Genomic DNA, 27,783 nt, shown 5'->3' with positions numbered 1-27,783 from the left:
AGCAGAAAGCCTCTTGGAGCACACAAAAATTATATCTATAATATATCAGTAACATAAAGCCCAGGATTATAAGAATCAGATTCAAGTTCTTGAAAAATTAGTGGAAATTCCATTCTGCCATCACTTTAGAAATTGAAAAGTAATAATAAATGGGCGCAGCTAGTGTGGAGGCATGATTGATTATATTTCATATTCCATCTTATTTGTTATTTAGCACCTCACATCCTCAAAGGGCTTTACCCTTCCTGCTTCTAGTCAAGTATGGAAGCTTGGTATCTTTCCCATTTTGCCTATCAGTCATTGGAAACACTGGAAGGTGGGTTTCCTTCAAGGTCACCTCATTGATCTAAGACAAAGCTGTAATAAAATTGGGAGCTCTCAAATCCCTGTGTCCTGGGGCTGTCAGGACTGCGACTTAGGCTAGATTTTCAGAGCCAGAGAAAATCAAAGAACAAAGGCAATTGTATGTGCTGGGGACTCAGACCTCTAGTGATCTTTTCATTGAAACCACTGCTCTTCATAGCAACCTTTTGCTTTCTGAATCTACATAAAAGTTTTTCTATACTGTGTTGCTTGCTGGTTATCACGGTTGGGAACAAGATATTCCTTTGCTGTGATCTATATATGTGGCTGTCTATTTCTAACAAGATTTTACTTGAGAATATAGCTTTGAAATGACTAAGCAACATCATCCTCAAGTGAATAATATGTAAGAAGGGCAATTGCATGAGATTTTTTTATTATACAGAAAATTAGAAGAATCAGTTTAATAAAGGGAGCAAAGAAGGAAGAACAAACTGTGTAACTTCAGGGACAGAGAGACTGGATAAAGGCAAGTGGATAAAGGCAAGTGTCTTGGTTCAGAGACCTCAATACCAGTAGGAGATGGAATTCCTGGATTCGTTTTGTTTTGTCCCTGTTGCATATGTTGAATCATCAAATCCAACATTTATACCTGTTCCTTCTATTTGCATAAAAGTCTAACTCTGTGTTAAATGAAAAGTAGCATGCTTTGCCTGGTGCAGTGGTTCACGCCTGTAATTTCAGAGGCTGGGGGCGAGGGTGCTGAGGTAGGAGGATCACAAGTTCAAAGCCAGTCTCAGCAACTTAGCTGAGCTAATTCGCCTTAAGCAAATTAGCATGACCCCCATCTCCAAATAAAAATTAAAAAGGGCTGGAGGAGATGTGGCTCAGTGGTTAAGTACCGCTGAGTTCAATCCCTGCTATAAAGAAAGAAAGAAAGAAAGAAAGAAAGAAAGAAAGAAAGAAAGAAAGCAAGCAAGCAAGCAAGCATGTCTCATCTGTGTAACAAAAGGGACTTGGTTGACTGAGTCTCTTTTTCCCCTTCATTTAACTTGCTGGAACAGTCTTCTAAATCCCCCCATCCATTGGTGTCCTCTTACCATTTCTGTTCTACCTGTGTATCTCCATTCTTAATCATTCATTTTAACCAAAATTCTGATGATTTTACTTTCTGAATGAAATTTTGATAGCCTCTGTTACTTACAAACTCCAATCTAAATTAAACTGTCTAGAAACCTCCGATGTCTAGAACTAACTTACCTTTCTATGTTAACCCCTCTCCTATATCATTTCATAGTATTTGCTTGCAATTTGCACTATAGTAAAAAAAAAAAAATAGTTGCTATCTGAGCATATATCCAAGTTTTCTGTATCCACTTTGTTATTCATTCTCCTTTTTTTCTTCTTTAGAATACCATTCATTTTTCCCTACCCATCTCTACATCTGTTGACCTCCTACTTGTTCTTCAAGTCACGTCATTAATGGTAACTCTTGACTGTTATTCTATTTCTGGTTTTGTTAAAGATTGCCTTATAGTGTGGTTATCTCATTCATTATCCCTGCTGGATTCCAAAGTTGTTAATTTTCGAAACTGTCTTAGTTATATTTCTGTTTTCTTTTCTCCTCTGCCTAGTACCTGACACAATGCTATAATCAGACAACTAGATAAGTAAATACTAAATTAATTAGTGACTGATGAAGAATGAATAAGAGTCTTAAAAAAATATGGGGTTAAGTTTTCTGTACTTTCAAAACATAAAATTTAGAAGAGAGAGCTTACATTTTTAAAGTATGAAAAGTTATGTTTGTGTATAGTGTTAAATGAGTCAATGAATTCTCCGGAACAAGTAAGCTACAAAGTGCAGTTAAAACAGGAGATCATTCTTGACTGACATCAGTGACTTCTTAGAGAAGGTAGCAGTTTTCGGATGTATGAACAGAACTAAGAAAGGTGTACAAAAAACATGAATATTCTATTACAGTGTTATATATTACATTTAGAATTAATTGTGTGTAGACTCATGCAACTGAACTGTTGGGATTTGCAGAAAATAATCTTTTTTTCATTTTTCTTTGATATGCACATCTCTTATAGTAACCACCATTTTGTCTGGCATGTAGAATATGCTCAATAAAATTTTGTTAAGTGACAATCTTGAGCCTTCTAGGCAAAACATAAGTAAAGTCTATACAGCAGAGATTGACATTCACATAGGATGTTTTGAGAATAGTGTGGTTTCCAAATTATCAAATAAGGAGTATGATCTGATAGACTTTGAAAAAAAGTAGCTAAATTATAAAAGGTGTTCAATATCTTACTAAGGATTTGTTTTATTCATGGGAACCATAAATAGCTTTGAAACATAAAGTGATTTACCTTGTATGTGTTTGAGGAATATTTTCTCTAACTGCTGTGTATGGGAGAATGTGGATTGTAGCATGTGTCTGTAGCTACTCTATAAGCCTCTACCCTTCTAGTATTGTTTGGGAATTGTTTGAGATTGTTCAATTTCAAGGAAGCCAGATTTAGGAGCAAGCATACAAACTCGTTGTAATGGAGTTGTAATTGAAAAGTTGCTAGTGGACTTCTGATGAAGTAATTCCCTCCTACTCACACTTACTGCTGCATCCATCTTGGCGCTATGCATGGCCAAGATCATTGGAAAGGTGGTGACTCAGGCCCTTAATTCATATCCCTAAGCCACTGAAAAAAATGTATATTTATGTAGTCTTAGTTCAACTCTCTGCTTCTTATTACAAAACTATTATTCTCTCTCTCTCTCTCTCTCTCTCACACACACACACACACACACACACACACACACACACACAGCAATGAATATATACATGCACTAAAGGAGAGGAGAATAAAACTTGCTGCCTTAGAGATAATGCAATTTAATAGGCTTATTTCACAGGTAAGGACATTGAATCCCCACAAGGAGAGCTGACATACTCATAGTAGCCACACCAACAAATTTCTGATCAGAGCATGTTTTCTCATTCCTAGACAAGGCTTTTCTCCATCTCTCCCTGTGTGGCTTGATCTTATGGATCCATAAAGTCATAAGAAATTTACCTTGGAAAGTTTCTGCTCCATTATCTGCTTATGAGAATTTTAGCTTTGGATCAGAGCAGGGTTCAAAACTTGGGTTGAATTTGAAGGTTTTTGTGAATTGTGCAAATTACTTATTTTCTCTGTATCTTGATTTCCTGATCAGAAAAACAGAAATTATTAAATAGGTCTTAACTTATATAGGGGTCTTGTGAAAATGCCAGTCAATGTATGTGAAATGCTGAGCACTGTGCCTGACACAGACCGAGGACTGAATAAATGTTAGCTATCGCTGATGTTCTTATTGGGACCTTGGAACGTTTGCTCCAACCACTGCAGGTAGAATTTACTCAGTCCTATTCTAGCCATCACAGATGATGTAGATAATATATGTCATCAACTAATATGGCATCCTTTTCCAAATATATGATGTATTGACTTTGTAATTAGAGATGTTGTGGGAGGTTGAGGCTGCAAAACTCAGATGATGAATGAAAAGCAATAAGAATAATTAGATAAAAAGATGCTTGGGAAAAGAGTATTTTTTCAAGACCAATTAGGTCAGAATTGGAATTTTAAATGCAATGTGATGAGGGCAAGTAGAAGGAATGGAAAGAGCAGATTTGAGAGCTATATTATGATAAAAAATATATTAGACCTGACACTGTATATATTGTGAAGGTTGGCAAGGGTGAGAGAACAAAGAAGATGTCGAGTTACATCTAATCATTAACTCTTCCTGCCTCTATCTGTGATCATGAATTTTTCAAGATATACTGAAAGATCCTGTGTATCTTACAGATTCCCAGAGGGCATGATTCCAAATCAAACTAAACTTGGGGTGTTTTGCTGTCCTGTTAAAATGTGAAGCAAGAAAAGACATTTTCCAGCCCAAAGTGAATTAGATTGACTTAACTTTGGAGGGCCATTGCTGGAAAACTCTGTGCTCAGTTGAGTTTTCCTAGTCATCTTCATGGTGTAGAGTGGAGTGTTAACATTTCTATTAAGATTTTTAAATAAAGAACCAATAAACTAGCTGCTTCTGAAGCACCTGAAGAAGACCCTCTTGTCTGCACTGTATCTGTGTCAGTTGCTCTGATGATTCCTCTTTCCCTGGAAATTTACAGTGTTGTGCGTTTCAAACCTGGAGGGCTTTGAATAGAGCAGTCACACTGAGTTAACTGTATATTTTTCTTTCAAAGCCACTCCTGAAAGGATCTGTCCAATTACTGCTATGGTAAGGATTTTTAAATGTGTGTGTGTGATGTGGAAAATGATTCACTTAGAGCCAGCTGAGACCTATGCACACAGATTGCTTCTCTGAACCATCAGGTCCTTTCATTAGATCCAATGAAACCCTAGACGGTCTTAGTAAAGGATAAAATAGAACACGGTACCTGGTTTTCAGCCTAGATTTCAATCAAATCATGATACTAGTTTGCTAGGGTTGCTGTAAGAAATACCACAGACTAAGTAGCTTAAATAGCAGGGCTTTATATTCTCACAGTTCTGGAGGTGGTAATCCCAAGGACCAAGTCTTGGTGGGTTTGGTTTCTTCTTAGTCCTTTCTCCCTGGCTTGTAGATAGCTGCTTTCACTTACTCCCTACCTTGGTCTTTCTTTATGTAACTGTCCCAAAGTTATATTTCTCTTATAATCTCTTCCTAGAAAGACATCAGTTCTATAATATTCTCATTTTAACTTAATTACCCCATTAAATACCCTAGCTCCAAATAGTCACATGCTGATATACTGGGAGCAGGACTTCAATGTATGAATTTTGCAGCTACACAATTCAGAACATAACTCCTTATGTCTTTTTTGGGGGGGGTGGTGGTAAAGATGAGAATAAAATCCTCCATTATTTATAATTTTTTTCAGGAGTATTTCAAATATCATTCAATAAATGATCAATGGGTACCCTTAAACGTTTTAATGGTCCTACCTGATCTTCAATCTTGAGTTGAATGTAGGAAAAAAAAAAGAGAATAAAATTTCATTAATTTACTCCCACCAGTAAGACTATAATTTTAGTCTTTCCAATTTCTACTCCTCTATGGGTATGTTGCAGTTACCATATTCTAACTCAAGTGGTATTTTAGCTGTCTGCTCAGGGTTGTAATTATTTCTGTTCCTGTTTTCAGTGCAGCTGGGGGATTTTGTTTACTTTGTAGCCCAAACAGCTACTGGTTAGATCCCCATTTCTCTTTTTCTGCTTCAATTGTCTCAGAACTGGTTTAATAAAGTTAATTAGTTTCCTAGAGCAGATGTAGCAAATTATCATAAAATGGGTGGCTTAAAACAACATAAATTTATTATTTCACAGTTCTGGAGGTTGAAAATCTGAAATAAAGGTTTCAGCAAGGTTTGATTCTTCAGGAGGATCTGAGGAAGAATTCTTTACCACTTCTCAGTTTTTGGTGGTAGTTGTCAACCCATGGTGTTCCTTGGCTTGCTACTATAACACTTCAAACTCTGTTATCAAGAGTCATTTTCTCTATAATTCTCTGTGATCCTGTGACTTCACAGGACCTTCTTATAAAGGCAACAGTTACTGAATGTAGGGTCTATCCTAATTCAGTATGGAGTCATCTCTACTTGATTACTTCCTCAAGGATACTGTTTACTGATTACTTCCTCAAGGATACACAATCAGAGCTGCTAATGTGAATGCTTCTTTGAATATTTTGTGGGGACTTAGTAACACCCATAAAACAAAGCAGTTTTTTTTTCTGTCCCTTTTTCTCCATGGTTGATATTATTGAAGATAGTTGTTGAACTCAAATTTTACTATTCTACCAAGATTTTGCAACCTCCGTGCAGGAGATGCTATCATAATGGAATTGCAGGATGTGGTGACTGACTTGAAAAAGGTTAAATGAGAAATCAGGGAACTTTAAGTCAGGGTTATCATCCTAATAGTCCTGTCAATCTCTGAGACAGGCTTGGAGAAGTGATTATATGCAAGGTACAGAGGAAAGGCTCTCTCTCTAGCAACCCTCACATTCAAGCAAGGTGTTATCCTAGGGTTAGGTGGCCCTTGTCTTCAAGCAAAAAATTGAAATTACTATGATGTGCTGAGTCCTTAAATGAGGCTCCTCTACCTACCTGTCCACATTCCATTCTTATCTCCTTTTCTCTGTAACAAATTTCTTGTTGTATAGAAGGTTTTCTTTTTCTTTCTGAGTGGAAAATAAAAGAAAGAAAGAAAATCAACAGATTTTGGTTTTCTGCTGAGATTTTTCCAGTTTTTCTTGTATTTAGAATAGTCATCTGACTTCTTTCATTGTCAATAAGCTATATATCAAACTATTGGGTTTACTTCCAGGAGGCATCCTTAAAAGGAGAGGGGTAGAACTTTTATCACTCCTCTGAACCTCTCATAATTCGGTTGTGAGGATATGAGTTCAAGCAATATTTTAGATCATAAGAAGAAGGATGAAACCATATGTGAAAATAATCTGAGTCCTGGATGATTCAAGAGGCTGTTCTTCCAATTCTAGACTAATTGTGTTAGACAGCTTTCCTTCACTGTGACAGAATACCTGAGATAATCAATGTAGATGGAGGATAGGTTTTGTTTAGCTCATCGTTTCAGAGGTTTTGGTCCATCATTGGTTGGCCCTGACAATTTAGGCCTATGGCAGGAGAGAGTGTGGTAGAGGAAGCTACTTAATTATGGTAGCTGTGAAGCAATGAGAGAGAGGAAAGGGCAGGGTCTAATATTCCCTTCAAGGGAAAAACCTCCAAAGATCTAACAGTTTTTCCCATAGGTCCCAAATAGTAAAGGTCCAGCACCTTCAATAGCACCAGAAAATGTGACCAAACCCTTAACACACATGCCTTTGGTGAGGGTAGGGGAGATGGCATTTAAGATACAAACTGTAACATCAGTGATATCAATTGGAGGCACTGTTAATTTAAAAGTTTAGTTATTTGAAGATGAACCAAATCCTAACTGATAGCCTCAGCCTATTTTTCAGTCACACTCTTGCCATTACCTCTGCTTGAGGTATGTGTCCCCTATTTTTTTTTTTTTAATTTCTCTCCCTCCATTTTTCCTCTTTAAAATGTTCTATCCTTGGGGTTGGGGATGTAGCTCAATGACAGACTGTTTCCCTGGCATGAGTGAGGCCCTGGGTTCCATCTCCAGCACCACAGACAAAAAGGAAAAACATTTATTATGGTTTGGATGTGAGATGTTGCCCAAAAGCTCCCATGTGAGACGATGCAAGAAGGTTCAGAGGAGAAATGATTGGATTGTGAGAGTCTTAAACCAATCAGTGAATTAATCCATGCTGGGATTAACTGGGTGGTGACTAGAAGTAGGTAGGTGTGGTTGGAGGAAGTGCTTAATTGGAGGCATGGCTATGGGTATTTATTTTATATGGGGAGCTGGAGTCTCTCTCTCTCTGCTTCCATGATGTGAGGTGCTTCCCTCTGCCACACTCTTCCACCATGATGTTCTCCCTCACCTGGATCCCAGAGGAATGGACCCGGCCTTTTTTGGACTAAGACCTCTGAAATTGTGAGCCCTCACATAAACTTTTCCTCCCCTACAGTTGTGCTGGTCAGATCCTTCAGTCACAGCACATAACTCATTACTAGTCTAAGGAATATCAAGATGAGAAATACATTTTGTTTAGACCCTAGATTTTGGAAGAGAATTTATGCATACAATTTAAATATGCACATAATAAAATGAAATATCTGTATTAAAAACACAGAAAATTATATAGGAGTTCAAATTTCAAGGAATGGTTGTTTTTACAAGGGACAGTGGTAACAGAGGAAGTAAGGAGAATTTATTGGGCTTTTAAAATGGATAGAAATTGTTTTAGTTAGCTTTTTTTGTCCCCTATTTTTGTGGCCCTGTGGCTGCTTTATGATCTTTCTGGCATTTGTTCACATATCACACTTTGAAAGAAGCTTTGGCTTATGTCCTTGAACCCACCTTCACTGTGACTCCACAATCTCTCCATGACCCTCACCCTCAGCTTCATTAGCTTCAGAGCCCCTCTCTCACTGAAGATGCCTCATTTGTTGAGTACTTTGTCAATCTTGTGCATATGAAAAGCAACGTTAAAATGGAGAATGGGCCTAAAAAAATTCCTGAGCCAAAAAAAAAACTAGCAAGGCCTTAAAAATAGCCTTACCCTTGCTTAAACAGCAAGTATAAGCAAAACTTAATGAGTCATTTCTGGTAAATGCTTACGTTAGGAACAAAACATAACCTTAGGAAATGATACATGGCAAATACGATTATGTGACTACAGACATTCCAGTATGGTACCTTAAAAAACAACAACAACAACAACAACAAACCCTTTTGTAATTGCAGATTAGCCAAATGATTTATTTTGCTTTCACATTTACCCCTCAAATACTTGGCCCTAAGGATTTTTTACTGTGACATTGAACCTCTTTCAGGCTGGTGATCCCCAACTCATGAATTGCTTCTTACTCAAACTTTACTATTTCTTTACACCTCAGATTTTTCCTTTACATAAAGAATATTATCTCTATCACATGTGTATTTTTTCACCATGTACCCTAGGGCCTAGAACCAAGAGTGACAGTAGACACTCAAATATATATGGAATAAATGAAGGAAATGTTTTTCTGGGTCCTCTCACAGCTTCAGAAGTTTACAAGATTTTATTAGCTTTCTATTTTGTCCTTGTTTCTTTCATTTTTGTGACCCATGGCTACATAGGAGAAATTCTTGTAATAAAAGTTGATATTGTTGGCTGGGATTATTCCTTCCCAAACCCTCTTTTTATGAACTAATGATTAACAAAATTGTTTTACCATTTAAACAGAAACAATACATAATTTAGCCTAATACATAAGACATTTATTCAACAAAATGGTCTGGCTTTTAGAGCAGAATTAGCTATATATATTTTTAGCAAGATTTTTTTTTTTTTTAGATTTCATTTAAAATATTCAAAGTCCTTTGTGTATCAATACTCAGATCTTGGGTTTGTGCTAAGTTAGGCTTCCAACTAGAAAATGTGGAAATTCTATTCAAAAAGCTATGCTGAGTGTAGATGTGATCATCATGATGAGAAACCCAGAGCATGCTGTGGTTCCAATGTGAGTTCAGCCTGAGGCTCTGCTTTCATTGGTTTATGTGACCCTGGGCTCAGTGTGAACCTAAGAATGGTTAATCCCCTTTCCCCTGTTTAGAGGAAAGTGCTTTATAAAAACAGACAAAGATGCTTTATCCCTTTTTATTGTGAAATGTAAAAAAAAATATAGCAAAATACATAAGACAAAACTATATAGCTTAATGGATTAAATATTGATCAATAGTATTAAACACCATGTCCAGAAATTAAATGTCAGTGATACCCCCAAATCCTGTCCTGTGAAATTCTTTTCCCAAAATATCATCTTATCTCTTCTCAAATTGTAAACAATATTTTGACTTTCATGGTTATTTGACACTTTCCTGAAAGGTAAAACCTAAGAATGCAAGTCTTAACATTCTACAGTAATTTACTTTTATCTATTTTTTTTTTTTTTTTGCTACCAGTGATTGAACTCAGAGGCACTTGCCCACAGAGCCATATTCCCAGCCTTATTTTGTATTTTATTTAGAGGCAGAGTCTCACTGAGTTGCTCAGCGCCTCGCTTTTACTGAGGCTGACTTTGAACTCGGATCCTCCTGTCTCAGCCTCCTGAGCCGCTGGGATTACAGACGGGTGCCACCGCGCCCAGGGATTTTTGTCCATTTTTGAACATTACATAAATAGAAACAGATAATGTGTATTTTTTGGTATCTGATTTCCAAATTATATATTTTGGATTTTATCCAAGTTTTTGTAAATGTCTGCAATTATTCTTTTTAGTTGCTTTTTAGTATACCAGATTATGAATATAATTATCATTTATGCAGTCTATTTTTAATGGACATTTTTTTCCCAATGTGGGTCATTATGAATTATATTATGATTCTTATTCACATGCAGGTCTCATGCAGCATATGCACATTCATTTCTTTAGGGTATAACCTTAGGAGTGAAAATATATATCATGAACTTTACTAGATAATCCTAAATTGCTCCCCAAATGACTTTTAACAGTTTGGACTCCCACCAGGATCAGAGGACACTTCCTCTTTTTCCATGTCCTCACCCAATTTCCTTTTTCACTATGAAGTTCGTGAGCAGCAAATTGGCTTTCTTTATATTGAGAACAAAACCAAAAGGAAAAAAGGAGAAACTAGGGAAATAACAGTCACTTAAGGAAAACAAAAATAGTGCCATTTAATTGAAATGAATTTAAGAAATGAGACATAATAGCTGTTAGTATTATAGAAAGATAATCACCCCTGCCCCTTTCTCTTCCCTGAGTATGAGGAGACCCAGCATATCTGATTACCTTCAATACCCCAGGGCAGTAATTATTTTATGTAATGGCACCGAGGCATCCAGAGTGTTGTTATCAAATTCCTCTTAGCACTATAGCTAAACACATTAAGTGAGGACTTTGTCAACTATGAGGTCTGTGGGGATTAATCTGCCCTTTCTCACTCTGTAACTGACAGTTGGAATGTTTTTGGAATCTATTTTACATTTTTTTTTCCCTCAAGGGTCCAGGAAGAATTTCTTGTAATAGGAAGAACAAAAATACAGAGTAAAGGATTTCCATTAACTGACAAATGAAACTGAAATCCATAAAAATGCCTCCAAAAGGATGGCAAGAGAAGGTTAAAAAAATAATAAAAAAAGAATTGTTATTACCTTTGCATTTCTAGAGTTTACAAGTTTCCCCAAACAAATGCAAAGACTCCTATCAGTGTGTTTCTATTGGCACTGGTGGTTGGGGGGGGGGGGGTGGCGGTGACCTGACAGCTGATTATTTGGCATGTATTCAAATATGTCTGTCTGTATCCCTCTTACAATTACAATATGCAATCTCATATTTACTTTGTGATTTCCAATTAACAAGACATTTTTTTCCCCTGCCTTCTTCCAAATCTCTCTTCTTTGAGAAACTTTTCATTTATAGAGATTATGTTCTCCTTCATTGTGTATAACTATGATTATGAAAACATTATTAATAGCTACCACATAGTGAATCTGAACTAATTATATATATTTTTTCTGCCTGATGAGCAGTCAGGATGTTCAAGAAATGTTCTCCTTAACACCCTGAAAAAGTAAAGCTCCCCCAGCTCTCTGGTGCAGAGGATATACTCTCCTCACAGTACAAGTTCAACAGTCTGTCAGCTGAGAGTCACCTCTTGGAGACCCTGAGTCAGACATCTGTGGGTTCTGAGTTTGTTCCCTGTGGCATCTCCTAAAGTCTTATTTCTTCATTTCTGGGCCTACCAACTAATTTCTTCTATCTCATGTCCCATCCAACTGTGCCCATTATCTCAAATACTAGGGATAGTTTTAGTTTTTTATTCTTGAATCCTCTTTCTGATCACTTCTCTTCATTCTTTTGTTTTTCTACTGCAATGTTTTCCTTTTCTTTGACTTCTTTTTTTTTTCTTCTTTTTCTTTTTATTACTGCCATCACGCCTATCCTCATTGAAGGAATGCCTAAGTTATTAAGTGGAGAAAGGGGCACCAGGATAGAAGGAAATAACTTAGAAACAGATAATGATCAATACTGAAGTAATAATAATATCCTGCCTCTACCAGCATTATGGAAGAGAGAGAGAGTCATGGATTGTGATCCTTGGAAATTGAGTAGACTTCAAGTAGAGCATCATCTAGGAGCACCCCCAGGTTAGGGTTGCCAGATTTACCATGTAAAAATACAGGATGCTCAGATTAATTGGAATTTCTAATAAACAGTATATTTCAATTAGTATAACTATATCTCATGCGCTATTTGGGACATACTTACATTGTTTAAGGTTAATTTTCAAAAAGACAAATTAAATTTGGCAGCTTGTATTTGCCTATCAATCCTATCCAGAGTTCATACAATTAAAAATAAGTTTGTTGCTTATTATAGGGATAGACGGTTGCTACCAACAATTGGTCACTGTGGAAGGCAGGCTGTGCTCTGCTGAGTTGATCCATGATGTATAGAATAGCAGTTTTCAAACTGTGCCTAAACCTTGTTATTCCATTTTGTAGAGCAGTAGTTTCCCATAAGCTACTCCCTTCTCGGTTTAAATGCTTAGGTGTAATGCCTCTGCACCTTGTTTGTCCAAGTAAACAATCACCATCTGCCTGGCATAATCATAAGGCAAAAACTGATAAATAAATTAATTGTGCTAATAAGAATGGCCACCTGTTGTAGTTTGGATGTGAGGTGTCCCCCAGAAGCTCACATGTGAGACAATGCAAGAAGGTTCAGAGGCGAAATGATTGTGTTGTGAAAGTATTAACCCAACCAGTGAACTAATCCCCTGATAGGGATTAAGTGAATGATAACTAAAATGGTAAGGTGCAGCTGGGGGTGTGGCTTGGGGGTATATTTTTGTATCTGGAGAGTGGAGTCTCTCTTTCTGCTTCTGATCATCATGTGAGCTGCTTCCCTCTGCCACACTCTCCTGCCGTGATGTTCAGCCTCACCTGGAGCACCAAGTTATGGTGCCTGACTTAAATGGACTGAGACCTCTGAAACCCGGAGACCTCAAATAATCTTTTCCTCATCTACAATTGTTCTGGTTGGGTTGCAGTAGCAAAAATGCTGACAAAAATGTCACCTGTGAACCTAACAATGAGACCCATGAGTTTATTGAACACACCAGACCAATGAATGATGCAACTCCCTCCCTTGAGGCTCATATAAGGAGGAGTACCCTGAGACTGGACAGGGCAGCTCCCTGACCCTCTCACCCATTCACTAGTTACAAGACTTGCCCAGGAAAATCACCACCACAACAAATTTCTCAATCTATGTCCTCAGACTTTAGCAGAGTGCAGTTTTTCCTGCTGGGGACACTCCAGACTGACTTCTCAAGGTGACCCTCCAAGTTGACACTGTGAAACTGCTGAATGTCCAGACCTTGGCCTAGAATAAGTTCCTAAGCTTTGACCACTCTGCTCCCTGAACAGGTTCTTTCATTTGTAATTTTATCTTACCACTTAATAGTGACTTATATGTATTCATATCTGCTTTCTGTTTTTGCTCTCAGTTCAGCCTAACTTAGTCTTTCTTTAGCACACACACACACACACACACAAACACACACAGTTATGTAAAGTGTGATGTGTGACTTTAGTGTGATAGATATCAGAAATTTAGATTGCAATAAAAGGACCTCTGATTGCCATGCTGATGGTTACCAGGTGACTCACTAGTATTTAGTGAACTGTCACAGATGAAAGTGCTGTAGCCTGTGAATTTACTGCTAATCAATGATTTCTGACATTGGGAAAAGACAGAAATGTGTTTGGCCTATGTTAATAACAGAATGCCAACAGAATGACACTCATGCCAATTATAAATATGAAATGTTTCTCCCTGGTTTCCTTAAGATTGGTCAGACTCAGAAGTGAGGGGGATGAGATCTCTCTGGCAGTTATCTTGAATGCTCACCATTGGAGCTCCCTGTTGAGAGAACCAAGTGCTGTTGCTGCAGAAAGAGCCTTCCAATACCAGGGTCATCCAAAGTCTAGCCCTCTCCTAACACAATTAGAGCCAGCCCAGTGTCAACCCAAAATGCCTATACCTGGAAAAAGAAGTTTCTCCCTGTTATTTTCACAATGCTGATGTTGATTAGGGCTTTTCATCATTTGATCAGAAGAATCAGTCTGACCATATTGCAAACTTGCCCTAGGTACTAAATCTGCTTGCCTTTTGATCTAATCTAATTATCAATTAGAAACCATTTCTGAACTAATTATGCCTGCCATCTGAGGCCCATATTTATCCACAAGATGAGCAAATGTTCACCTGGCCATCTATGTTACACCTATTTCTCACTGTACTCAGGCCTATTTAAATGTCCTTCTGTCAACATGACTCAATTAAATATAGTCACAGATGGAGTGTTTAAAAATTATTAATTAAGGAGAGAATGCATCAGTTATCTATTGACAGTAATGCTGCGTAACAAACAGCTGCAGAATATCAATGGCATGCAGCAATAAAAAAATCATTTAGTTCCCGAATCTCTGGGGTTCTGGTAATCTAGTCTGTTCATTGAAATCTGAGCTATATTTGCTCATGCATCTGTGGACTGTTGGGCAAAGCAGAGGTTTTTAGGTTGTTTGGTTTGTTCACATGTGAGCTGGCTATGTGTTAACTAGAATGGTTTTGCCTGTGAACACCGTCTTGTCTTGTCTTACAGGTTGTATTTTCCAGCAAGCTGGCCTGGGCATATTCTCATGGCACCAGTTGAGGGTGAGATTGAGCAGAAAGTTGTACACTTTTTTTCTAGTGTTCCTCAGTCACATTGTTAGGAAGGTTAATTAGCCATGAAAGGACATGAAGGACAGACATTAGGCCTATGCATTATGAAAACTCAGGAGTCATGAAACAAACTGCAGGGAAGCCTCTCTCAACAGGCAAGCATTTGGGAATGAGAGCTGGAATGCCCCCAATTCCCAAGATGTAGATAATTATAATCCCTTGAAGGAACTATAACTTAAAATTATGGGGAACCCTAATCTCAGCAAACAAGCTTCAGAAAAGTGGGGTCTAGTTAATTCTAGCTCCTTAAGGGAAACAACTATTTCAAGGGCATGTCATTTTCTCTTGTATCCGAGTCAACTGGACCCTCCCTTATCAAAGAAACTAAGTCACAAATACCCAGTCGCCCTGGCAAACAGAATATCAATAAGCTCACAAAGAAAGTTTGCTAGGGGTTATCCAAAGGTAAATGATCAAGAGGGCAGGAAAATTGAGGCAAGAGCAGGGGTACTCAATTTCCTTAAAAATCCAACTCCCTGAGCACCACACCATCCTCTCTCCAAGGCAGTACATGCAGCTCCTTTGCTGTACATTACCTTGGCTTCTCATGCATTCTTCAACTTTTGCTTGCCAATCTCTGTTTTACTAGACTTTTTTTCTGCAGATTCTCAAGAGGAACACAAGGAACACCATGGCTGCACAGTCTCTGACACAGGTCATGGCTCTGAATCAACATTTGCTGACGTTCCACGGGCAGAAGGAAGTCACAATGTCAATGTCAGTCCAAGTTCAAGGAGTGGGAAAATGGACTTTGGCACATCAGTAAGAGGGTCCTGAAAGAAGACCAGGGCAGTTAGAGTTAATTAGGCGTGGGGAGTGAAAAAGTAGAGGAAGATGTGGCTGAAGATTAGGAAGAAACCAAACAGATCTGGACTTTGAATGCCCCTCACTCCCAAAGAAAAGAACCAATTATTGAATTTCTCCCATTTTTTGGTTGTTTTATTAACTCACAAAGGTTTTGTCCCTTATCATCTTTGGATATTAACTTCTCCAACTGTAAAATGAGGAGGATGTATTAATTAAAAATTTATTAACTATGAGACTAATCTAGCTAGCAAATATAGATTTTGTTGTTGTTGTTGTTGTTCAAAATCGGTCAATTGCTGAATTGTTTTATAAGGATATTTTCTTCAAATTGCACAGGCCTTTTATTCTAACCTTGAAATTTGTTGCCCCACACATTTGGATTTTCTATGTACCTCTTAAGGCATTTGAATTTGCAAGTCCACAGTTAGATGATTTTTTAAGTTCTCATTCAGTTCTGTTTCTCATCATCACAGAAGCATGAGTATAAAATTGGGATGACACTAATTAGAGAGATAAAACAGTATAAATTAAAAAAAGTTTTTATATAATCCCTATGAAAATACCAGTGGATTAAGAACAATCTCAGTCTGACAGTGGAACAACTCAGATTTGTTGCTTAATTAAGGGAGGTAACATTATGAAGTCTAAGATGACAATGGATTCTTGTCTATTTACCTGTCCCAGGGGACAAAAAAAAAAAAACCACTAATGAAAATAGGAGTAAGTAAAGTGTGTTGAAATTACAACTGAGAGCACTGAAGTTCTGGGATCAGGGAATATTCTTTACCTGAATGTTTTTCTTTTCATTTAAAGTTAATTCTGAATTTCTTAAAAATTTTCTATGTCATCACTTTGAAATAAATGTTAGCATGCCTTTGAAAGAGTAACTAACTGAATGCAGAGATGAAGTAAAGGATTCCTGCCATCTCTAATTATATTCTCCATAAGTGAGAACATATGTTTTAGGTATAGCTGCCTCTAGAGAATTTTCTTAGGCATGTATGCTAGAGGCACATGGATTGAAATTCATAAGAAATGCACCCTTACTTATCTATGTTGTCTGCTAGACAAGGAAATTTCTCACCAACCTTTGGCTTCAAAGACAGCCATAATGGATATGCACATCTGTTGTGTGAAACAAATGAAAAAATTGGGACTATTTCAATCCAGAGGATTTTTGGCTCAGTTAGAATTATATCATTTAAAGATTAGGTTAGAAAACATGTTTGCTTGGATGTTTTGGAAGATTTTAGGTCCACTGACTTCCTAATGTCAAAATGGGAAATGGCTGAGAAAGATATGGGTTGAGGGAAAATATTGTGGGTATCTCATTTTGAGAATCAGAAAGTACTGGGAAGCCTGATCATTTCTTCACATAAAAATTATTTCAATCATTGAGAAATAAATTTAAAAATCTTGAGTTCAGGTGATAATTCCAAATTAGGAACTAGAGAGAATAAGCAGCTCCCGTTGAGGGTAGTTCCAGGACAACAGGTAGAAATAGGTGGAACAATCTGCCAATCAACTTGCTAGCTTCTGGTTGTATGCCTTTACGCTTCATGGATAAAATGGCTCAAATTCAGCAGAACTATTCTTTGTCTTAGTTCATTTTTATTCATTCATTCATTCATTTTAACCTTGATAGGCATATAATAGAAGCATAATAAATATTTTTGAATCAGAGAGTCAAAAATGCTAATGGTAGAAATATAGAGAAGCTAAAAGGAAAAAGTCAAAAATTCATTCATCATTGTTAATATTTTGGTTTTAAAATTAATCATACTATACACAATGTTTGCTAATTTTTTCCATTAATCTGTCTTTATGCCACTAAATGTGCTTGCAAAGTAATATTAATCCACTAAAGACTAGTGTCATTTTTTTTTTTTTTTACCGGAAAACTATTTATAGATTGCCTATAAAACTCTCTAGAACATTAACCTATTTTACATTCACGAGAGTTAATATGTTTTCAGAATTTAGTTTATTCTGATTATGCAAAGAACATGTGCCCATTGAACACATTTTAGATGAACAAAATAAAAAAGGTTCACATCAATACTTAAAAACATTTTTTAGTAACAAGTATTTCATTACATGTGCCTGTCAATTGCAGGACACAATCTGATTTAAAAATTAATGAAAAAATACCTCTGAAAATGGAGGATATGCAGTATTAGGTATATCCATGGTGAGGATGTTTGGAAGGTGCCAAATTGTGCTGCTCACCACTGCAGGCTTATGAGAGAGGTGTGGTGCTGTGGTGTTAATTATTCATACTTCACAGTAAAGAATGTGGAGATGATACACAAGGATACACAGAATATATATTCTGTGTATATAAATCTCAAACCAGACCAATCAGAAATGAGAAACTTGTGTTTTTAAAACTGTGGTAAACAATATATAACATATTTATATGTATAATAATTTATTATACATGATATATTTATTATGTGATTTACATATTATATCAACATATAAGTAGGATAATGTTAAAATACTAATATGTTATATGCATATGACACATAGTATGTCTGATGTATGTAATATGTATATTATATTATATTGTTTATAATAAATGATAAAATGTTTATTATAAATAATAAAATGTACAGTGAAACAAAAATAAATAAAATATATTCAATGAATGACTATCAACATATTATGCATGTTATATATAAATATATAACAAAGTTTTCTATTTTAACTGTTTTAAAATGTAAAATTTATTGGTATTACTTATATTCACAATATCATAGAACATCATTCATATCTATTTTTGAAGCTTTTTTTTTAACCCCAAAGGGACACTCCAAAACCATTAATCAGTAAGTGCCCCTTCCCTTCCCTGTTAATTTTAGCAATATGTGTTCTTTTGTGTCTGGCTAATTTCACTTACCATATACCAGGTTTTGTTTTTCCACTCATCTGTTGTTGACAGACACTTGCATTGTTTCAACTTCTGAAGAGTTCTTTAGATAGTCTAGGTAGTGAACTCTTATCAGTATGTCGTTTAAAAATGCTTTCTCTGGTTCTATTTGTTGTTTTTTTACTGTTTTGATGATGTCCATTGATACACATACATTGATATAAAATTTATTTATTTAATTTTAGTTTGTTTCCTGTCTTTTGGTGACATATTGAAGAATCCATTGTAAATAATACTGACCTGAAATATATATATATATATATATATATATATATATATATATATATATATATATATATATATATATATAATTACATATATGTTAGTGTGTGTGTGTATGTGTGTGGGTTTGTGTGTGTGTGTAGAGATATATTTAAGTACCTGCTCTTTATTCATTTTTGTATATACATAGGCGTGCAATAACTGGATCATATGGTAATTACATGTTTATGGTTTGGGGAACCATTCAGATATTTTCCTCAGTGGCTGAATCATTTTATATTCCCACCAGCAATGTAGAGGGCTCTAATTTCTCCACACCTTCTTTTACATTTATTACTTAATATTTTTATATTGGATTATAGCAGACTTATAGGTGTGCAGTGGCATCTCACAGTTGTTTTAATTTGCATTTTCCAAATGCTTAATGTTGTTGAGCATCTTTTCATGTTTTTATTCAACATTTGGTCTTCCTTGGAAAAATGCCTATTCCTGTTCTTTGCCCATTTTTTTTTAACTTTTATTTATTTATTTTTATATATGACAGCATAATGCATTACAATTCTTATTACACATATAGAGCACAATTTTTCATATCTCTGGTTGCATAAAAAGTATATTCACACCAATTTTTGTCTTCATACATGTACTTTGGATAATAATGCCCATTTTTATCAAATTGTTTGCATTTTTTGTTGTTGAATAGTAAGAGTTCTTTATATAGTTCTAGGTAATGAACTCTTATCAATATATGGTTTGAAAATATTTTCTCTGGTTCTGTATGTTGTCTTTTTACTATCTTGATGATGTCCATTGAGGTACATAAATTGATATGAGATTTATTTACTTATTTTTATTTTGTTTCCTGTGCTTTTGGTGTCATATTGAAGAATCCATTTCCAAACCCAAGGTCATGAAGACTGATTTGCATGTTATCTTCTAAATATTAAACTTTAGCTCTTAAATTTAGGTCATGTATCTATTTTGAGTAAATTTTTCTATATGGTGTGAGATGTGGGGCTAACTTCATTGTTTCATATTTTTAAATCAATTGTCCCAGAAACATTTGTTGAGGAGACAATATTTCCCCATTAAATGGACTTTGCACTCTTGCTGAAAAACATCAATTGTCATATATGTAGGTTTTTTTTCTGTATCCTCAATTTTTTGCCCATTGGTCTATATTGTTCAACTTTATGCCAGTATCTTACTGTTTTGATTACTGTAGCTTCATAGTGTTTTTGAATCAGAAAGTGTAAGTCCTCCAACTTTGTTCTCTTTCAAAATTAATTTTGAAGATAACATGATAGATGCTCGTTCTGTATTCATGCATCAATTTCTTCACTCATTTTTAAGTATAAACTCAAATACACAAAGCTGTATAAAGTGATCCAAATTATTTCTGATAAATCAATTTTAGAAATGAACCTTTGCTTAGAATGTTATTCATCATTTGAAATCACAATTATTTAGACTTGGTAGAATTTTGTTTTATAAATGCCTTCAATAAAACAGGTCTTCAGGTTATTTTTTGGTATATTAAATTTAATTAATAAAGCAATATTAATAAATTGTAATTTAAATAATGAATTGGATTTTTTATTATTTTTCTTTTTACTATTTACCTTAATTGTTTTCATAGAGCTGTGCACAAAATGCAATATATGTGTGTATATATATATATATATATATATATATATATATATATATATAAAATTTAAGGTTTTCACTTTTCTGATTTCAATTTTATTGGTTTTTCATATGTAGTTTTTTAAATTTTACTTAACATTTCCATAATCTGTAATTGCAGTTCTACATCTACTTTGACTCATGAATAACTCAGGTGTTTAGTTATTATTGGTGAACCTTATATTTGCAAGTGGAGAAAGGGAATCTGAACTATTGTTTGTGGTAATTGGTAGATTTTTCTATGCTCTCTTTCACTGTAATTTAGTTAAATGCCATGTTCTCAGATGTTTCTGGTGCAGTCAACCAGTCAATAGTCGTTCTGGAGTTCCTATAATTTATTGAGGTGATATTTCCATCTTAACCCTAATTTATGACTGAAATTTATAAGTTTCATCCTGTTGTGTTAAAAGTTTCTGTCTCTACTTAAAATATAAGCCTATTTTCCCCAGTGTACTATGATACCACATCTCAGTTTCCATCTCCTGCCTTGTAATTTTTATGAAATTTGAAATCTTTTCATGAATGCAGCTAATGAAGCTGCTCAGGTGGGAGCACGGGCAGGAGCCTGCACAGTGTCCACTGCATCGTATTACTAAAGAGCTGCAGAGATGATTGCAGTTCTTGTCAGTGTGTTCATGGATCTCAGATTTAGAGAACATATGGTGTAGAATAAAAACAGGATACCTTTTCTTGGGGGACATTCTTCAGTTTGTGAAGGAAAGCAAGGTATGCAACAGTCTGAATCAAGTGTTGTTCCATCACAGTCCTGTCATATAAAATATTGTTACTCTTATATTTTCTGTACATCTTTTATGGAGCTTACAACCATAAATTTATAGGTTAGAGTAATTTGAATTTACTCTATTCTTCTTGAATATTGTTGAAGGGATTTAGTAAGCATTTTGAAGAGACTATGAAAAGAAACTATTGGCCAGATGATATTTTCGAACATGAAAATACTCCAGAGAGCTTCTTAAATGAGCATCTCAGACTTTGACAATAAACACAGTGTCCATATGGTAGATGCACTTAGAAAAATCCAAATGGCACAAAATAATGGAAGCAGGTTTAGCAACACAGTTGATAGTGCCAATGACAGCCCTCATCAAAATAATTTATATCATTCAGGGAAATAAGGATTAGATGGAAGAATATAACTAATGTATGACTAACATTAGAATATTAAAATTTATAACAGTTTCTTCAGGATAAGATATATAGATTTGAGACTTAACCAAATTCAGGATAATAAATTCAATTTCTGTAAAATAAAAAGTAGACATTAATTTGCTTTATAGAAAAAAATTTAAGCACAAACTGAATATTTTCATCAGTGTTTAAAATGTGAACACCATTGTTAGATTTCATTTTTTTTCCAGAAAGTTACCCTGCCCATAGTTTCTTGAAAAATTGGTATATAGTATTTTTCCAAATGGTCACAATATTATTTCTCATCCCAAATGCCTGTAAAACTATGATATTTACATTTTTCCCATAGGTAGATGGTATCTATGATTCTTTCCCCTTTAGGTGAGACTTGTAACAATGGTAGTGATGAGTCTATGAGACATCAAGGAGTGGGTTATAAAAGAACATGCAGTTCTCACCAGGTTTTCTGGAGTCACTGCTCTTATAACTGAGCTACCAGGCTGTAAAGGCCCAGTAAGACCTGCAGGTAGGACTTAGGGGTGTAATCTGGTCACAGTCTCAATTGTAGCAGCTAAAGCCCCAATCAACCATCAGATATGGTGTGAGAGGGCCTCAGGGCCCTTGAGATATCTTAGATGCTGCCATGGGAGGCAGGGAAAACTTTTTTCCCTGAGTTCTTCCTGCATTCTTGTAGACGGCAGACCAAAATAAATGAACACCGTTGAATTATGTTACTAAGTTTTGGGGAGAGCAGTTGTTACACAACAGTACATAAACGGAACAAGGTCAATCATATAATGAGCATTATAACCCTTATATGTCTTTAAAAATATATCCAATTTGTGTGTCAAGCTTTGAAAATTTTTAAAATACAATATATCAAATATATTCTTACTTATATTGGTGTGCAATTGTATTTATCAGATGGTATGAAGCAAAATGTACCTCGAGGGACTGGAAAACAAACTTTAGGCCTTAAGTGGAAACGAAACACAACCAATCTACTTCTCCTGAGACAATATTCATCATAGTTCTTATTCTGCCAATATTTAAATTCGGAACAACCAAGAAGAATATACAATATGAAAAAAAAAAACATATTTGAGGGCATCAGAGAGCAACAAATAAAGTGAGCATTTGAGAGGTTAAGGCCCATAATTTGCTTTCTTCAGGTTTCCTCCTTGGCACAAAAAGTAAATAAATTCTGAAAGAAAATAATCTCTCAGTGCCTCAAATTACTTCTATATTTTCCTCATACATTAAATATTCAATCTTAAACAGCTACTTGAAAAAAAAACTAGGAACAGAATCAAACAGAGAAGATCTAGATATTAGCAATATCAGTCACAAACTTCAAATGAGTGTTAATAGTATGTTCAAGAAATGTCATACTGAAAAATTTAATCAGAGAAATGGAAACAATTGAAAACGAACAACAAAAGAATAAAACAGAAAATAAAAGTGAAATCAGAAATGTAATAATGTTGCTCAATCGAAGAGAAAACAGATTTAGTGTATCAGAAAATAGATCAGAACAAAATATCCGGACTGAAACACACACACACACACACAATAGGATAGAAAAATGCAGAAAAGAGACTGAGTTATGTAACATATGAAAATGAAAAACGTCTATCATACACATATTCTCAGAAAAATGGGAGAAAAATAATCGATGTAAATTTTCTGGTAGTGATCAAAGACAAAGCCTTAGATGTAAGAGGCCATTGTAAATCCAAGTATGTAAAAGAAATCACATCTTGTCAGTCAATGTAAAATTGTTGAAAATTGGAAGAAAAGAGAATACATTAAAAGAAGCCAGAAAGAAAAGATTTATTTCCGAATTAACAATGATAAAACTTGCAACTGAGTTTTTGCAGAATCAGTTGATGATGAAAGTTCTTGACAGAATTATATAGTGAAACTGACAAATTCACAATTGCATTAGAATGTTTTAACACATCTGTCTTAATGTTTGTGAAAATGGGAGAAAAAAATAATGAAGATGGAGAAATGTAAATAAAATGTCTAGTAAACTTGACTACATTAACATCAAAAGAATCTGGCAACCAAGAGCTGTGAAATGTGTGTGTGTGTGTGTGTGTGTGTGTGTGTGTGTGTGTATGTGTATTATTTTTTAAAGACACATGGGCATTAATCAAATTTGAGCATGGAGTCATTTACCATAATTTAAGATCTTACTTGGAGAAGCTATATCCCCAAAGAAACCTCACTAGTGAATTTTTCTCCCAAAACTTTAAGTTAAAAAAAATGCCAAAATTTACACAAACTCAGAGAATAAATAAAAATGTCTAATTTGTTTTATTAAACTAGCAAAACCTTGATATCAAAATTTTGTAAGGACAGTACTAGAAAACAAAATGTCAGGTCTGTTTCTCCTATGATCAGACACAACAATTCTGAGCAAAGTATTAGCAAATAAAATGCATAATGGGTAATACATCCTAAATTGTTTTTATTCTAGAAATATGAGATTGATCTAACATTTAAAAATAAATCAACATAACAAAAGAGAAAAGCTATATTATAATCTCAATAAATGATCTCTTCATAACATTTATAGTTCATTCATGAATTAATATTGCAAAGTAGAAAAAGAAGGGGACTCCCTTAATTTGACAAAAGGTTATGCAGGACTAGTACTAAAACATTTTTTAATGTTGAAGTATAAAAATCTTCCCCCTTAGTTTAGAGATGAGGCATAATGGCCACAATTACTTTATTCAACCATTTACTAGTGGTCCTACGTGATGTGAGAAAATAAGAAAAGTAAGTGTATGTTTAAGAATTAGAAAGTATAAATGAAAGTTCATTATTTTCAGAAGATACAAAAGTAAATATAAATAATAAAATATTTCACAAAAATATTATTAAGTTAAAAAGTGAATTTAGCTTGTTTGCTCAATATAAGAATAAAATCCAAAACGTGGTATATCCATAGCTGAGTAGTGACCTCCCAACACCTTTTATGTTCTCTCATTTTACACACTGTAAGCAAACTGATCAGTTTAGAAACATACATAGGACTTGTCTGAGACCTTCATGACATTAATCTTCTTGTGAATGAATTCTTCATTGGAGTGTCCTTCCTGAAAAATTTTCTCACAAGGGATAACATTTAAGAATGTGAGTGCATCTAAGATTATAGCCCTCAGCAATACATTTGGGGATATTTTTTTTTCTTCTTTGTTTTTCTCTTATTCATTCTAAAATAACACATTTTCCCCAGAGATAGTGACAAATAAATGAAGATAGACAAATGTGTAGACAGACTTTTTATATCAGTGTCATATTAAATTATAGCTGTAATAGCTGTCATTGAATGTTATGTGTAGAATTATGTCCAACTAAAATTGATATGTTTAAGTTGTAACCCTTAGTACCCCAGAATGGGTCCTAACTTGAAAACAGAGTTGTTGCAAATGTAATCAGTTAGGTTAAAGATGAGGTCATAATGGTTGAGCCACTAATGAGATATGACTAGTGCCCTTATAAAAACAATGTCCTAGGAGGATACAAACACATGCACAGAGAAAATACTATGTGAAGACTGGAGTTACACATTGTCACAAGACAAGGAACCATTAGAAAATAGGATGACAACCTGGAACAGATCCTTCTCTACTGCTTTTAAATGGGGCATAGCCCTCTCCACATCTTGATCACAGATTTCTAAGCTCTGTAATTGGTAGACAATAAATTCCTCTAGTATACAACTTTCAGATTGTGAAACTTTGTTATATCAGCCCTTACAAACTAATATAGTGAACATTACCAGTTTTAATTCAACAGTATTGCATTCACATTTGCCGAATGACCTACCTAGCTTTCTTCTATGGGAGCATGATGATTCTGAGTGCTCACCAATATCGCATGTACTTTTCCTTGCTGGATATAAGAAGGCATGTGCATTAAGATATCTATGCACTTTTTCATTCACTAGCTTTGTGTGTGTGTGTTTACTAAATTCAGCTTCAAAAGATACAAAGATAATCCAAATAAACATGACTCTACCTTCAATAAGCTTTCAGTTTAGTGATACAAACATTAAAGTCACAGTAACAAATACACACACACACACACACACACACACACACATAGAGATGTAAATTTATTACTCTTCCTATTACTACTAACTTTGATCAGTGTTATGAAGTGAGCACAGGGTGCTCTGACAGGCGTATTAGAAAGATCCAACATATTCTCAGATGATACTCTCAAATGCCCAGGTAGGTGATATTTGACCTGGGATCTGAACGATGTGAATGAGTTTACTGAGAGTTTGGAAATTATTTTGATAAAAGAAAAAGAATGAGTAAAGGCTATAAGAAACTAAGACTAAAAATACATGAAGAAGATTTGGAAGTTAGTGCAGAGATCAATGGTTCATTGAGGGCATTTTAAGCCATATTAAATCCACTCACTGACCCTCATCTTTAGAGTATCCAAACACTAAAGTTTTGAATGTGGAACAAAGTTGGTATTAGGCCTGTGTTTGAGATCTGAAGTCTAATCATTGAAATCTGTGTGCATTTTAAATATAAATTTTAAATATTAATTATTGTCAGTTCTTTCAGTTTTAAATCTTTAAATGAGAAGATATTCCTAGGAAAATTCATCATAATTACCACCTAGATCTCAGTCTTTGTTTAACAGCTGGTATCATTTACAATTCATTCTTGAAAAATTCTTGAAAAATCAAGTCCAGGCCAATTTTTTTCTTTCTTCTTTCTTGGATCACCATCTGGATGAAATGGGAAGCCACATATAGAGTGTTATAAGAGTACCACAGAGTGTTGTATGAACAGTAACATTAATTTAAGAAATTTATTTTAGCCTCTTATGGTGTCTATAAGGTCTATAAGGTTATATAATCCATCATCTTTTTGATTAGGTCTAGTCCATGGACCTTTCTATTATAACATGAAACTGTGGATATTCTTCATGGAGAGGATCACTGATCATCATAGATTAAATTATTTAGATTTTTTACAAAATAAGGTGTGCAATAGATAGCTTTTCATGGGTGTTGGTTCACTATCGTAAAGACATCTGGACTTTTAATGTATACCATACTCTATTATGATTTTCCAAGAATGAGAAAGATGTAAAAAGAGGAGTTAAAAAAAGAAATGTGTTGCAACCATATTTACTAAATGAAAGGGAGAAAGAATATGGTTAGAGTTTTAAAATAAATGCCTTGTCAGTTCATAATGGTTTGGTTTCACTGGCCTGAATTTGTTCCCATGCAAGCTTGAGTGACTTGGAAAACCCCAGCAGTGGCAATGGATCCTGAAGAATCTGGGCATTCCATTTCCTGAACTGCGGCAGGCAACATCAGAAAGAGGCAGAGGTAACTCTTAAGTAGTCTTCCCCACCCAGTTCTAAGCGTGGTCCTGCTTCAATGCCCTTGTTAGAAGTCAGTCAGTTTGTTTTTCAGAAGATGAATTACTTTGTTATACTGAAGTAAAAATAACTGGGAAGAAAATATTGCTAAAAACAAACAAGCAATCATCTAACAAAAATTCAGCATAATAATGCCTGCCAGAGCCAAGAAGAAATGCTTAGGGGATTATCCCCCACAGTGCCGTTTCTCTCCAATAAAGCAGGTAATTGGGAGCTAACCATATTGGTTTTGGATTTAGTTCCAGTTAGTCACACTAATTAATGCACTTGATTTAATATTTCATACTTGGACTTAGGGGCTTATCAACACATTATGCAGATTTATGGAAAATTGGACACAAATGAATACTTGGAACAAATAGCCCTGATGATTTTAAAAACAAATCTGTGATATTTTACCATGACTTTGGATTGATGGATTTTTCTCCTTGCATGTCAGATCTTTTCTATGTACTCTTTGGCTTCACCATCTCTGGCTATTTGAAGAACCTTCCTTCATCCTCTTTCATTTGTGGGAACTGGATGAATTTTGTTATATTTGTGCCAGATTTCTCTCTAACATTTAGCTCCCCTCTTTAGTCTAATTCTCTTTCATTTTTATAACTTGGGATTGAGATTTTTGAGAATGGAAAGCATCCATTTCAGAGAGTAGAGTGTGTTAACATGCAGGAGAAAAGTAAATAAAATTATTCCTTCTGTTAGGTTAATGCAAGTGTGAGTTTAATATCAGATTTTTAAACGTGTTCTAAAATATGTTAAGTATTGGTTATTTTTTTTAAAAAAAAGTCTTGGTGGCCATTTTTAAATAATA

Source organism: Marmota flaviventris, chromosome 11, assembly GCF_047511675.1.
Source record: "Marmota flaviventris isolate mMarFla1 chromosome 11, mMarFla1.hap1, whole genome shotgun sequence".
In the NCBI taxonomy this organism is placed as follows: Eukaryota; Metazoa; Chordata; class Mammalia; order Rodentia; family Sciuridae; genus Marmota; species Marmota flaviventris.
The sequence above is the reverse complement of the archived record's forward strand: the minus strand, read 5'-3'. Positions refer to the sequence as shown.